General features: G+C 50.5%; 1 protein-coding gene across 1 annotated transcript in view; it reads left to right on the forward strand.

Annotated features, from left to right (window-relative positions):
* The window catches only part of usp20 (ubiquitin specific peptidase 20), a 204,748-nt gene extending 190,817 nt beyond the window's left edge, over positions 1-13,931 (forward strand). Inside the window, exon 26 of the transcript XR_011588147.1 lies at positions 13,776-13,931. The gene's annotated coding sequence lies outside the window, so the exon portion shown is untranslated. The remainder of the gene's footprint in view (positions 1-13,775) is intronic.
* The last annotated feature ends 210 nt before the right edge of the window (positions 13,932-14,141 follow it).

The following is a 14,141-nucleotide window of genomic DNA, read 5'->3' on the forward strand; positions in this document are numbered from 1 at the left end:
GAAGGCTGCATTACCGCAAAGAAGTTGTAACTGAGATCTGTGAGTTGGTAAAAGCAGACTGCAACCTAGAAGCGTCAGGAGGACTGCTTTGTCAGTTGAAGTGAAGGTTACAGCTGCACTTTTATTCTATGCCTCCGAATCATTTCAAGCTACAACTGGGGTGTGCGCGCCATTTCTCAACATGCAACACATGTCTGCATTCGGCAGGTGATAGCTGTACTAAATGCTCGGATGAATGACGACATAAAGTTCCCCATGACCGCCCAGACAATGCTTCACAGGGCTGTGGGCTTCTCCAGGATTGCTGGCTTCCCAAAGGCTGCATTGATTGTACCCACATGGCTTTACGAGCACCTTTGGAGGATTCCAAGTTGTACAGGAACAGAAAAGGCTTCCACTCCATAATGTGCAGCTCGTGTGTGACGACATGCACCGCGTCCTGTCAGTTGATGCAAGATACCCTGGGAGCACCCATGATGCGATCATCCTACGCGAGAGCGTTATATCGGCCATGTTTCTGCAGCAGCCAGAGGGGCAGAGCTGGCCGCTGGGAGACAAAGGGTACGGCCTCGTCACCTGGCTCACGATGCCCCTACGCGTAACCCGGACGGAAGCTGACCGGGAATACAACATGTCGCACATTGCGACGCGCAGCATAATGGAGAGGGCCATTGGCATCTTGAAACAGCGTTTCCGATGCCTGGACCATTCCGGAGGCTACTTGCAATACTCCCCTGAGATTGTCGGTCAGTTCACTGTTGTGTGCTGCATGCTGCATAACTTGGCCATCATGAGGCAGCAGCAGCTGGTAGTAGAGGACCCACCTGAGGTGAGGGTGGCTGATGGTGAGGAAGAAGATGCAGATGAGGAGGAGGAGGAAGCCATGCAACTACCCGAACCTGGAGCACGACGACGGAGGAGGGCAGGCCATCGTGCCCCTTTAACGATTGCTCGAGCCTTGCGCCAGCCGCTCATCCGTGAACGCTTTGCTGCCTGAAGGCTCAGCGGCAACTATTCCACATGGACCATGCTTACTGTTTGGCCCTGTTCTGTAATGTTATGTTATGTTAATAGAACAAATGATGGAAATGATTCTTGTTTACTTCAAAAGTTGTGTTAATAGTCGAACAAATAATGCAAATGATTCAGTTATAATTTAAAATATATTTTATTCAAAAGTTTAACAAATATTTGTTTGTACTTAACTTAACTTTAATAAACATATTCTTGTATCAAACTTTAAAGTTTTCACTTAAGATCACTTCCTACCTTTTAAACTTGTAAATTTACATAACTTACAAAAAACTTTTAAGTTGAGAACAGTAACAACAATAATAAGAAGAACAACAACAATAACAACAGCAGCAAAGAAAGGCTGCACCCATCTCTCCTCCACCTTCTTCTAAGACCGCCCACTGCGCTTGGTCTTGTTGACTCAACCCCTGCCCACAGGCGGTGGCACAGTGTTTTTGGGGTTGGTACCAAGCTTATTCTTTCGAACATGTTGAGTAATGTGCACTTCTTGATGGGGGTGAGGGGGCGGGGGGTGCAAGGCAGTCGGTAATGTGGAAGGCCCGGCTTGGGCATCTTCAGAGGCTGGTGTGGGGATTGGAGTGGGAGTGGCAGTTGATTCTGTCAATGGGCGCGGGGTCTGGGCGTGTTCCCTTATTGCAGCAGTTAACTCCGACATTCCCTCCCTCATGTGCCCCGACAGTGTGTCAACTACCTGCAACATTCCTTCCCTCATGTTCATCGACAGTGTCTCAGCTACCTGTGACATTCCCTCTTTCATGTTCACTGACAGCGCATCAGCTACCTATAATATTCCCTCCCTCATGCGCACCAACATGGTTTCAGCTGACTGAGATAATCCCCCCCTCATGTTCCCGGACAGCTTTTCCATTTCTCGTGAGAGTGTTGTTACTTCTCCCGACAGTCCCGATACCTCATCACCCACCCCACTGATGGTGTCCAGGAGTGATCGGGTCAGGTCAATGCTCTCCGCACTCATTGCCATCATCTGAACCACATCGGTTAGATCCTGCACCTCAGGAGACTGTGGTCAAGCTCTCCTTCCCCTCCTCACCCTGGGTGTGCCTCGCTGCATACCACTGGGACCCGCAGCCTGGGATAGTGGGCCCTGGGTGTGCCTCGCTGCACCCCACTGGGACCCGCAGCCTGGGATAGTGGGCCCTGGGTGTGCCTCGCTGCACCCCACTGGGACCCGCAGCCTGGGATAGTGGGCCCTGGGTGTGCCTTGCTGCTTCCCACTGGGACCTGCAGCCTGGGATAGTGGGCCCTGGGTGTGCCTCGCTGCACCCCACTGGGACCCGCAGCCTGGGATAGTGGGGCCCTGGGTGTGCCTCGCTGCACCCCACTGGGACCCGCAGCCTGGGATAGTGGGGCCCTGGGTGTGCCTCGCTGCATACCACTGGGAGCCGCAGCCTCCATCCCCTCCCTCTCCCCCTCACCCTCATGCTCTTGGTCTGGAAGGTGGGATTGGAAGATGTTCTCCTCTTCGGGCTTGTCTGCGTCTGAATCTTCTTCTGCATCCTCAGGGTTGGCCTCAAGTTCTGCAAAATATAACAGAACAGACAAATGGTTAGCAGCAGAGGAGGGGGCAGGGTGGGTGGTATGAGTAGGCTCACACAGCGCAGGCAGCGGGCTGATTTGAAGGACCACGATGAATGATAGCACGTATCAACCGAAGCGTAGCTGACGGAGACATCCCCATGAACCGAAGCAAGGCGAGCCCACGCAGTATTTAACATTTAGCAAAGTCAGACTGTGGAATTTGCAGGACTTACCCTCTCCCTCGAGTGTGGGCCCAGCTTGTGCAGTGGTGGTTGCTTTTCTCCAGGCAGGACCCATCAAAGCAGCGACCCTCTCTTCCAAGGGTGTCGGTGGATGCAGATTTGCCGGGCCTCCTCCTGTTCGAGTTCTTTCCCTTTTGTTGTGTGCCACTTTCCTCCGCAAAAATGAAAATATAACTTTTTAGAGAGGGTGTCTTTCTGCTGGGTGGGACATATACAGATGGTCACATTTACAATTGCAATTCCAGTGAATAAATGAAAATATTACTTACACTAACTACTTGAGGAAGGTCCTGCCACTTCTCTTTGCACTGGCCTCCAGACCTCGGGGTGGTCACTGTTATGTATGTAACTATGCAATACTTGCCACCGGAGGGCGCGACTGTTGGAGTCCTAATGGTCACCTGCACACATGTGCAGAGCCAGTATAAAAGGCTGGCTGCCATGTTGTTTAGACACTCTGGAGTTGTAATAAAGAAGACTAAGGTCACACTAATTTTAGCTCATAGTGCTCAGCCTTGGGGAGTTCTTCTATACACAGCAACTGGCGACGAGTAACAGAATACGAACCTTCACGCAACCATGGCTGCCATTGGAATATTAGAGAGATTCGTAGAGGGTGATGATTGGGAAGCCTTCATCGAGTGTCTCAATCAGTACTTTGTGGCCAACGAGCTGGAAGGAGACACTAATGCGGCCAAGCGCAGGGCGGTTCTCCTCACCGTTTGTGGGCCTAAAAAATACGGCCTCATCAATAATCTGCTCCCACCGACAAAACCAACAGAGAAGGAATATACAGAGTTGTGCATGTGGGTTTGGGACCACCTCAAGCAGAAGGAGAGTATCCTCATGGCCAGATATTGTTTTTACACGCACCATCGCTCCGGGGGGGCCAGGACTTGGCCGAGTATGTCGCTGACCTGAGATGCCTCGTGGGACCTTGCGATTTTGGAGCTGCGTTGGGGCAAATGCTGCGGGACTTTCTCGTGCTGGGCATCAGCCACGAGGTCATCCTTCAATAGATGCTGGCTGCCGAAACCCTAGACCTGAGCAGGGCCTTCGCGATCGCCCAGGCATGCGTGGCCACGGACGATGACACCAAACAGATACCTTCTCAACATCAAAGCTCACCGGCAAGTACTGTGCATAAAGTGACGTCGCTAGCAGGCCGAACTGCATATGGCAGGGCCTACACGTCTGCGGCTACAAGACCTGTGATGACTCAGAGTCCGCCATCGGGGGTGAATGTGAATCCATTAGCACTGTGTTGGCGCTGCGGGGGGTAATCATCGATGTCGATTCAAGCACTACGTGTGCAAAGGCTGCGCAACCAAGGGGCAGCTCCAGCGAATGTGCGAACGTACTGCGACACACCACGTGGCAGAGGATGATCAATCCAGCGCGGATCACGCAGCACTGGCAACTCAACCCAAGGAAGAAGTGTATGGGGTACGTACCTTCACCATCAAGAGCCCTCCTATAATGCTGAAAGTCAAATTAAATGGAGTTCCAGTATCCATGGAGTTCGACACGGGTGCGAGTCAGTCAATAATGAGCCAGAAGGCTTTCGAGAAACTGTGGGGCAATAAGGCACAAAGGCCCAAACTGAGTCCGATTAATGCAAAGCTGCGTACCTACACCAAAGAGCTCATACCAGTCATTGGAAACGCGGCAGTGAAGGTATCGTATGATGGAGCTGTGCATGACCTATCATTGTGGATTGTTCCAGGCAATGGCCCAACGCTGTTCGGCAGAAGCTGGCTAGAAAAGATTAGATGGAATTGGAACGGCATCAAAGCACTATCTTCACTCGTGTGCTCAAGTGCTGAGCAAGTTTCCCTCGCTATTTGAACCAGGCACCGGCAACTTCACAGGCGCCAAGGTACAGATCCATCTCGGCCCCGATGCACGGCCCGTCCATCACAAGGCCCGGGCGGTTCCACACATGATGAGGGAGAAAGTCGAGATCAAACTGGACAGACTCCAACGCGAAGGAATCAAATCGCCATTCGAGTTCAACGAGTGGGCCAGTCCAATTGTTCCGGTGTTGAAAAGTGATGCCACGGTCAGAATCTGCGGAGACTACAAGGTAACGATTAACCAAGTCTCACTACAGGACCAGTACCCACTGCCCAAGGTGGATGACCTGTTCGCAACGTTAGTGGGGGTGGGGGGGGAGTCATTCACCAAGTTGGACCTAACCTCCGCCTACATGAGCTGGCTGAATCTACGAAAAGACTGACGTGCATCAACACACACAAAGGGCTGTTTATATACCTTTCGGGATTCGCTCGGCTGCAGCCATTTTCCAGAGAAACATGGAGAGTTTGCTGAAATCTGTTCCTCGCACCGTTGTGTTTCAAGACGACATCCTGATTACTGGTCATGGCACCATTGAACACCTACACAACCTGGAAGAGTCGCCTAGACAGAGTGGGACTCAGGCTGAAAAGCTCCAAGTGTGTTTTCCTGGCACCAGAAGTCGAATTTTTGGGGAGAAAGATTGCAGCAGACAGCATCAGGCCCACGGACTCAAAGGCAGAGGCCATCAAGAATGCACCCAGACAACAGAATGTGACGGAGCTGCGTTCATTCCTGGGACTCCTCAACTATTTCGGTAACTTTCTACCCGGGTTGAGCACTTTGTTAGAGCCTTTGCACATGTTGCTATGTAAGGGTAACGACTGGGTTTGGGGCAAATCTCAAGACACAGCTTTTGAGAAGGCCAGGAACCTGCTATGTTCAAATAAGTTACTTGTACACTATGACCCATGTAAAGGTTTAGTGCTAGCTTGTGGCGCCTCATCGTACGGGGTTGGCTGTGTGTTACAGCAAGCCAATGTATTGGGCAACCTCCAACCGGTTGTATACGTGTCTAAAAGTCTGTCTAAGGCTGAGAGAGCCTATAGTATGGTCGAGAAAGAGGCGTTAGCATGTTATATGGGGTTAAGAAAATGCACCAATTTGGACTTCAGTTTGAGCTTGAAACTGATCACAAGCCGCTCATTTCGCTGTTTTCAGAGAGCAAAGGTATAAATACCAATGCTTCGTCCCACATCCAAAGATGGACACGAACATTATCCGCTTATGACTATGTTATCCGCCACAGACCAGGCACGGAGAACTGTGCCGATGGTCTCAGCCGGCTATCATTACCCACCATTGGGGTTGAAATGGCGCAGCCCGCAGACTTGCTACTGGTCATGGATGCTTTTGAGAGCGAGGGGTCACCCATCACAGCTCGCCAGATCAGGACCTGGACCAGCCAGGATCCTGTGCTATCATTAGTTTATGAGTTGCGTCCTAAATGGGAACTGGTCGGCCGTTCCCGGGGAAATGCAAGATGAAATTAAGCCGTTTCACCGATGCAAAGATGAAATGTCCATCCAGTCGGATTGTCTCTCATGGGGTAATCGCGTGGTTTCGCAAAAAAAAGGCAGTGAAACATTTATACGCGACCTACACAGTACCCACCCAGGCATTGTCATGATGAAGGCAATTGCCAGGTCGCATGTTTGGTGACCCAGCATTGACTCGGACTTGGAGTCATGCGTGCATCAGTGCAACACTTGCTCGCAACTGAGCAATGCACCAAGGGAGGCTCCACTGAGTCTGTGGTCATGGCCCTCCAAACCGTGGTCGAGGATCCACGTAGATTTTGCCGGCCCCTTTCTAGGAAAGATGTTTTTAGTAGTTGTGGACACTTACACCAAATGGATTGAATGCATAATCATGTCATCCAGCACATCCACTGCCACCATTGAAAGCTTCCGGGCCACGTTTGCCACCCATGGTTTGCCCGACGTCCTTGTCAGCGAAAATGGACCCTGTTTCACCAGCTCGGAATTCAACGAGTTTTTGACCCGCAATGGCATCAAGCATGTCAGGTCTGCTCCATTTAAGCCCGCGTCTAACGGTCAAGCGGAGCGGGCAGTCCAAGCAATGAAGCAGAGCATGAAATGCGTGACGGACGACTCCCTGCAGACCTGCTTATCTCGCATTCTGCTCAGTCACCGCACGCGACCCCACTCGCTCACCGGGGTTCCGCCGACAGAATTGTTAATGAAGAGAGCCCTCAAAACCAGGCTCTCCCTAGTCCGCCCGGATCTTAATGATCACGTGGAATCCCGGCGACACCGGCAGAACATGTACCACGATCGCGCGGCTGTATCGCGTGGCATTGATGTTAACGACCCTGTGTTTGTCCTGAATTACGGTCATGGTCCCAAGTGGGTTGCTGGCACTGTTTTGGCCAAGGAAGGGATTAGGGTGTTTATAATCAAACTGTTAAATGGCCAAACGTGCAGAAAGCATTCAGATCAGACCAAATTGTGATTTACTGACAACCAGGAACGACTTGAAGAGGATATCACTATCGACGATCCACCAACACACACCCAACCAGCAATCGACCTCGCTGTCAATCGCGAGGATGAACCCACCGTTCCTGACAGTCCGGTCAGACCAGCCGCGGTGCAGTTCAGCAATGGTCCGACCAATCACACACATGCCAGGGTTTGAACATAGATGATCAACCAGGGAGCGAAGGGCTCCGGATCGCCTCAACTTGTAAATAACTTGTACTGAAGACATTGGGGGGGGGGGGGAGTGATGTTATGTATGTAACTATGTAATACTTGCCACCAGAGGGTGTGAGTGTTGGAGTCCTAATGGTCACCTGCAGGGCCAGTATAAATGGTTGGCTGCCATGTTTAGGCACTCTGGAGTTGTAATAAAGAAGACTAAGGTCACACTAAGTTTAGCTCACAGTACTCAGCCTTGTGGAGTTCTTTTATACACAACAGTCACCATTGCACAGTAATCTTGTGCAAGTTGGTTCCAGCATTTCTTCATTTCTTTGGGTGGAACTGTTATGTGACCTCTGCTGGTGTCCAGCTCCTGCCATTTGGCCTCAATCACAGTAACTAGTGCATCCACTTCATCCTTTAAGAAATTCTTGGTCCTTGCACTGCAATGCATCTAGTATTGCAGCTCCGATTTTTCCAATGAGAATTAAAGTTCTAGCACACAACTGGCTCTTTAAAAATGGCCGATTGCAGACCGGGAGCTGTACTGCGTATATGCGTCCATAGGAATCACGTCACGCAGAAAGGGTGGCATCGTTTTTTTTGGCGCAAACAGTAGGCTCCACCCCCCCCCCCAAGGCTACAGGACAGGCTGTGCGGCAGCAAATTTTGAAAAGTGGAGCGGGAAAACTTCGCAGTTATTTTTGGAGCAGTTCTAACCTAGAAAAATGGGCTTAACTCTGGCAATACGCCAAAAAACGACTTTGGGCAAAATTGAGCCCATATGTCACCAAGAAATCCAATAGGGAATTCAGAAGAAACTTCTTTACCCAGAGAGTGGTGAGAATGTGGAACTCGCTACCACAGGGAGTGGTTGAAGTGAATAGTATAGATGCATTTAAGGGGAAGCTAAGACAAGCACATGAGGGAGAAGGGAATCGAGGGTTATGCTAATAGATTTAGAGGAGGAAAGACGGGAGGAGGCTCGAGTGGAGCATAAACGCCGGCATGGACTGGTTGGGCTGAACGGCCTGTTTCTGTGCCGTATGTCCTGTGTAATCCTATGTACTTCATTGGCCGTAAAGCATTTGAGACATCCTGAGGTTGTAAAAGGCGTTGTATAAAATGCAAATTCTTTATTCAGGGCACAAGTCTGTCTCACTAACATCATCATCATAGACAGTCCCTCGGAATCGAGGAAGACTTACTTCCACTCCTGAAGTGAGTTCTTTGGTGGCTGAACAGTCCAATACGAGAGCCACAGACTCTGTCACAGATGGGACAGATATTCGCCTAGGGAAGGGGTGGGTGGTTTGCCGCACGCTCCTTCCACTGTCTGTGCTTAACCTCTTCACACTCTCGCCGTTGAGATTCGAAGAGCTCAACGCCCTCCCGCTTGCATTTTCTCCACCTAGGGCAATCCTTTCGGCCAAGGACTCCCAGGTGTCAGTGGTGATGTCGCACTTTATCAGGGAGGCTTTGCGGGTGTCCTTGTAACGTTTCCGCTGCCCACCTTTGGCTCGTTTGCCGTAAAGGAGCTCCGCATAGAGCATTTGCTTAGGGAGTCTCGTGTCTGGCGTGCGAACTATGTGGCCTGCCCAGCGAAGCTGATCGAGTGTGGTCAGTGCTTCAATGCTGGAGATGTTAGCCCCTCATTAACATAAGGAATAATCAGAACAACTAATAAATGCATAAGGGCACCTTGAGTGTGCCTGTCAGCCTGAGTCCAGACTCCAATGCAGCAAAGATCTGGCACAGAATGCTTTCAGTCCAGCAAACTGGGTCTGAGTGACAGGCAGTGGGAGATGAAGTCCTTGTGCTGATGGAGTAGGTTGGTGTGAGTTAGGTGGGAGGAGGGTATCTGAAGCTCATGGTTGTTTAACAGCCTTTAACATGTCAGCGGTGGCTCAGTGGGCAGCACTCGCGCCTCTGAGTCAGACGGTTGTGGGCTCAAGTCCCCACTCCAGAGATTTGAGCACAAAAGTTGTGGGAGCGCTGCACTGTCAGAGGGGCCATTGTTCGGATGAGATGTTAAACCGAGGCCCCGTCTGCTCTCTCAGATGGACGTAAAAGATCCCACGGGCACTATTTTCGAAGAATAGCAGGGGAGTTATCCCCAGTGTCCTGGGGCCAATATTTATCCCTCAATCAACAGAGCAGAAACAAAGGGGGAGAAATTCGTGTCATTAGTGCCTCCGTGTTAGTGCCCCCGGGAGGCACTAACAGGGCGCTAAAGATTTTCTGCCCGGGTGTGGCAGCGCTAATGACTCCCGCTAAATTCCGTGGGAGTTTAGCGGCGGTGGTAACCGTTAGCGACCCGCTCCGCTGCGCCAGTGATGACATCATCATCGTGCTCAAGGAAATGAAAGACTTCCCGGTCGTGGCCCGTTACATGGTGGACCGCGGGGTCCGTGCCACAATCTGGCAACCCGGCTTCAATCTCTTCTCCTTCTTAGGCTGTCCCTCGGAGTCGAGGATGACTTGCTTCCACACTAAAAGTGAGTTCTCCGGTGACTGTGACAGTCTCCGTCACAGGTGGGGCAGACGGTGGTTGAGGGGACAGGTGGGTGGGGTGCCTGGGTTGCCGCGCGTTCCTTCCGCTGTTTGCGCTTGGCTTCCACGTGCTCCCGGCAAAGAGACTCCAGGTGTTTGGCGCCTTCCCGGATGCTCTTCCTCCACTTTGAGCGGTCTTGGGCCGGGGATTCCCAGGTGTCGGTGGGGATGTTGCACTTTATCAAGGAGGCCTTGAGGGTATCTTTGAAGCGTTTCCTCTGCCCACCTGGGGCTCGCTTGCCGTGTCGGAGCTCCGAGTAGGGTGCTTGCTTTGGGAGTCTCATGTCAGGCATGCGGATGATGTCCATCGGATGGGCTGATGTCACGGCACCCCTCTCCCCCGGTGGTCCCAGGTCGGGACCCACAGTCGGCACCTTGGCCCTCCCCTTTAATGGATCGGAAAGCCCATTCTACGCAGCAGCGCTACGTGTTCCACTACACGGCCCTGCGCCCCTCTCGGATTCCTTCCGCCCCAGCGAGCAAATGGAGCTCGTTACTTTGGGCTCCATTTGCTCTTGGGGGTGGTAACCCCAATATCACGAGCGGGGGCAGGACCGGTCGCCTCACGGCTGATACCGCCCCCAGAGGGGGCATTACACAATTACCACCCCCCCCCCCCACAACCCCAACCCGCAAATTATCTGGTCATTATCACATTGCTGTTTGTGGGAGCTTGTTGTGAGCAAATTGGCTGCCGCGTTTCCCGCATTACAACAGTCAAAAAGTACTTCATTGGCTGTAAAGCGCTTTGGGTTGTCCTGAGGTCACGAAAGGCGCTATATAAATGCAAGTCCTTTCTTTTTATTAAGAAATTTCATTATCGGAGGAGCTGCAATAATTATGGTTGGAATGCCTGCCAAACATTAAAGTAATAAAAGTGTTGAAGGCCTTACATTACTGCAGCTGTGACTTATGCCACGAAAGACTATTAATCGTCTTTTTAAAAGGGGTTTTAAGGCTGCACTCAGACTGTCTGTGCTTTCAGCAGTAAAATGCTTCACTTCTCCATGTTGCACTCACCCCTCAAGGCTCAAGGTGATTCATTTCGCCACAGGAAAGGTGATTGACCTTTCCTGTGTGTTTTTTTTTAATGAATTTTTTTCATTTCCCGCTGCAATCTTGCCCCGTTTTGTGAATAAATCACCTGATGTCACCCCAGCGAGATAAAGCCAGGGACAGGGGCAGTGGCAGCTCCGAAAAGCAGTGAGGTGGGTGCACAGCACACGTCACCGTTTGGCACCGCTCCCGGAGCGTGCGGAGCTTGTTCACGGAGCGGTCGGGGGCCTCGTAGACCACCCTTTGTCCTGCAGCACCTCGCCAGGCAAAACAGGAAGCTCGAAGCTCAAAGCTCGAATTTTCATTATTTAACAAAAAGCGTGTAATTATTTTGAGGGCTCAGCACAAGGGGCCAGCCCACACTGCGATATGTGCGCGCACTGGGTCCGTGCAGCAGAGCTGGTCTCCAGTCATCTCGGTTAATCCTTGCCACTGGACAGACCTAGCTCTGTCAAGTCCGTGTGGTGGCTGGTGTGCAACGGCCACCACACGTTAAAAAAATCCACGCACAGGCATCTTCCACCCTTCAGGATATAGTTCGGGATCTGGGATATTAGGTCCTTCATTGAAACACCTGTGAACTCATAAGAACATAAGAAATAGGAGCAGGAGTAGGCCATTTAGAAACATAGAAAATAGGTGCAGGAGTAGACCATTTAGAAACATAGAAAATAGGAGCAGGAGTAGGCCATTTAGAAACATAGAAAATAGGTGCAGGAGTAGGCCATTCGGCCCTTCGAGCCTGCACCACCATTCAATATGATCATGGCTGATCATGCAACTTCAGTACCCCATTCCTGCTTTCTCTCCATACCCCTTGATTCCTTTAGCCATAAGGATCACATCCATCTCTCTTTTGAATATATCTAACGAACTGGCCTCAACAACTTTCTGTGGTAGAGAATTCCACAGGTTCACCACTCTCTGGGTGAAGAAGTTTCTCCTCATCTCGGTCCTAAATGGCTTACCCCTTATCCTTAGACTTTGACCCCTGGTTCTGGACTTCCCCAACATTGGGAACATTCTTCCTGCATCTAACCTGTCCAGTCCCATCAGAATTTTATATGTTTCTACGACATCCCTTCTCATTCTTCTAAATTCCAGTGAGTATAAGCCTAGTCAATCCAATCTTTCTTCATATGTCAGTCCTGCCATCCTGGGAATCAGTCTGGCGAACCTTTGCTGCACTCCCTCAATAGCAAGAATGTCCTTCCTCAGATTAGGAGACCAAAACTGAACACAATACTAAAGGTATGGTCTCACCAAGACCCTGTACAACTGCAGTAAGACCTCCCTGCTCCTATACTCAAATCTTCTCACTATGAAAGCCAGCATGCCATTTGCTTTCTTTACTGCCTGCTGTACCTGCATGTCAACCTTCAATGGCAGATGTACCATCATACCCGAGTCTCGTTGCACCTCCCCTTTTACTAATCTGTCACCATTCAGATAATAATCTGCCTTCCTGTTTTTGCCACCAAAGTGGATAACTTCACACATATCCACATTATACCACATCTGCCATGCATTTGCCCATTCATCTAACCTGTCCAAGTCCCCCTGCAGCCTCTGAGCATCCTACTCGCAGCTCACGCCGCCACCCAGCTTAGTGTCATCTGCAAACTTAGAGATATTACATTCAATTCCTTCGTCTAAATCATTAATGTATATTGTAAATAGCTAGGGACCCAGCACTGAACCCTGCAGCATCCCATCAGTCACTGCCTGCCATTCTGAAAAGGATCCGTTTATTCCCACTCTTTGCTTCCTGTCTGCCAACCAGTTCTCTATCCACATCAATACATTATCCCCAATACCATGTGCCTTAATTTTGCACACTAATCTCTTGTGTGGGACCTTGTCAAAAGCCTTTTGAAAGTCCAAATACACCACATCCACTGGTTCTCCCTTATCCACTCTACTAGTCACATCCTCAAAAAATTCGAGATTTGTCAAGCATGATTTCCCTTTCATAAATCCATGCTGACTTGGACCGATCCTGTCACTGCTTTCCAAATGCGCTGCTGTTACATCTTTAGTAATTGATTCCAGCATTTTCCCCACCACTGATGTCAGGCTAACCGGTCTATAATTCCCTGTTTTCTCTCTCCCTCCTTTTTTAAAAAGTGGGGTTACATTAGCTACCCTCCAATCCATAGGAACTGAACCAGAGTCCATGGAATGTTGGAAAATGACCACCAATGCATCCACTATTTCTAGGGCCACTTCCTTAAGTACTCTGGGATGCAGACTATCAGGTCCTGGGGATTTATCAGCCCTTCAATTTCCCTAACACCATTTCCTGACTAATAAGGATTTCCCTCAGTTTTCCCTTCTCGCTAGACCGTCGGTCCCCTAGTATTTGGCCCCTTGAGCCTGCTCCGCCATTCAATAAGATCATGGCTGATCTGATCATGGACTCAGCTCCACTTCCCCGCCCGCTCCCCATAACCCTTTACTCCCTTATCGCTCAAAAATCTGTCTATCTCTGCCTTAAATATATTCAATGACCCAGCCTTCACAGCTCTCGGGGACAGAGAATTCCATAGATTTACAAGCCTCTGAGAGAAGAAATTCCTCCTCATCTCAGTGTTAAATGGGCGGCCCCTTATTCTATGTCCCCTAGTTTTAGTTCCCTATGAGTGGAAATCCCTTTTAGGTGTGGAAGCAAGTCATCCTCGATACGAGGGATCGCCTAAGAGAGAATTACTTTAATATAAATCGTTGACACTTTCTGGCTCGTGGTGAGTTGTTCTGATCCTTAAGTAGAATCTCCTGTCTGACACCCCCAACTTCATTCCTTGATGCTGTGCTTTGTATTTTGCAGGTGCCTTGCTGTGCCTGTCGGAGGGATTACATCCCCTGGTGAATCAGTCCCCGCTCCAGCTCCTGATGAGTGATTCAAAGCCCTGTGTCGTGAGCTCTCTCTTGTAACGTCTGGAGATACTAGGATTAACCCCCTGTCTCCAATCCGCTCTCCTGCGACCGAGGAATTCCATCGTCTTCGTGCCACGCCCGGCGGCCATCGTCATTATGGGATGTGTGATGTGCTCTCCGCTGGCTGAAATGTGGAGCTTCTCGAAGGAGCGGAGGGGGAATACTTGCTTGGAGCTGTCGCTCTTCCCCAGCTCCTGCGTCCCCCAGTACCAGCGAGTGTCAGGGCTACACTACGTATCCTCCTTCTCTGATGCGG

The sequence above is a fragment of the Pristiophorus japonicus genome, chromosome 20, assembly GCF_044704955.1.
Source record: "Pristiophorus japonicus isolate sPriJap1 chromosome 20, sPriJap1.hap1, whole genome shotgun sequence".
NCBI lineage: Eukaryota > Metazoa > Chordata > Chondrichthyes > Pristiophoridae > Pristiophorus > Pristiophorus japonicus.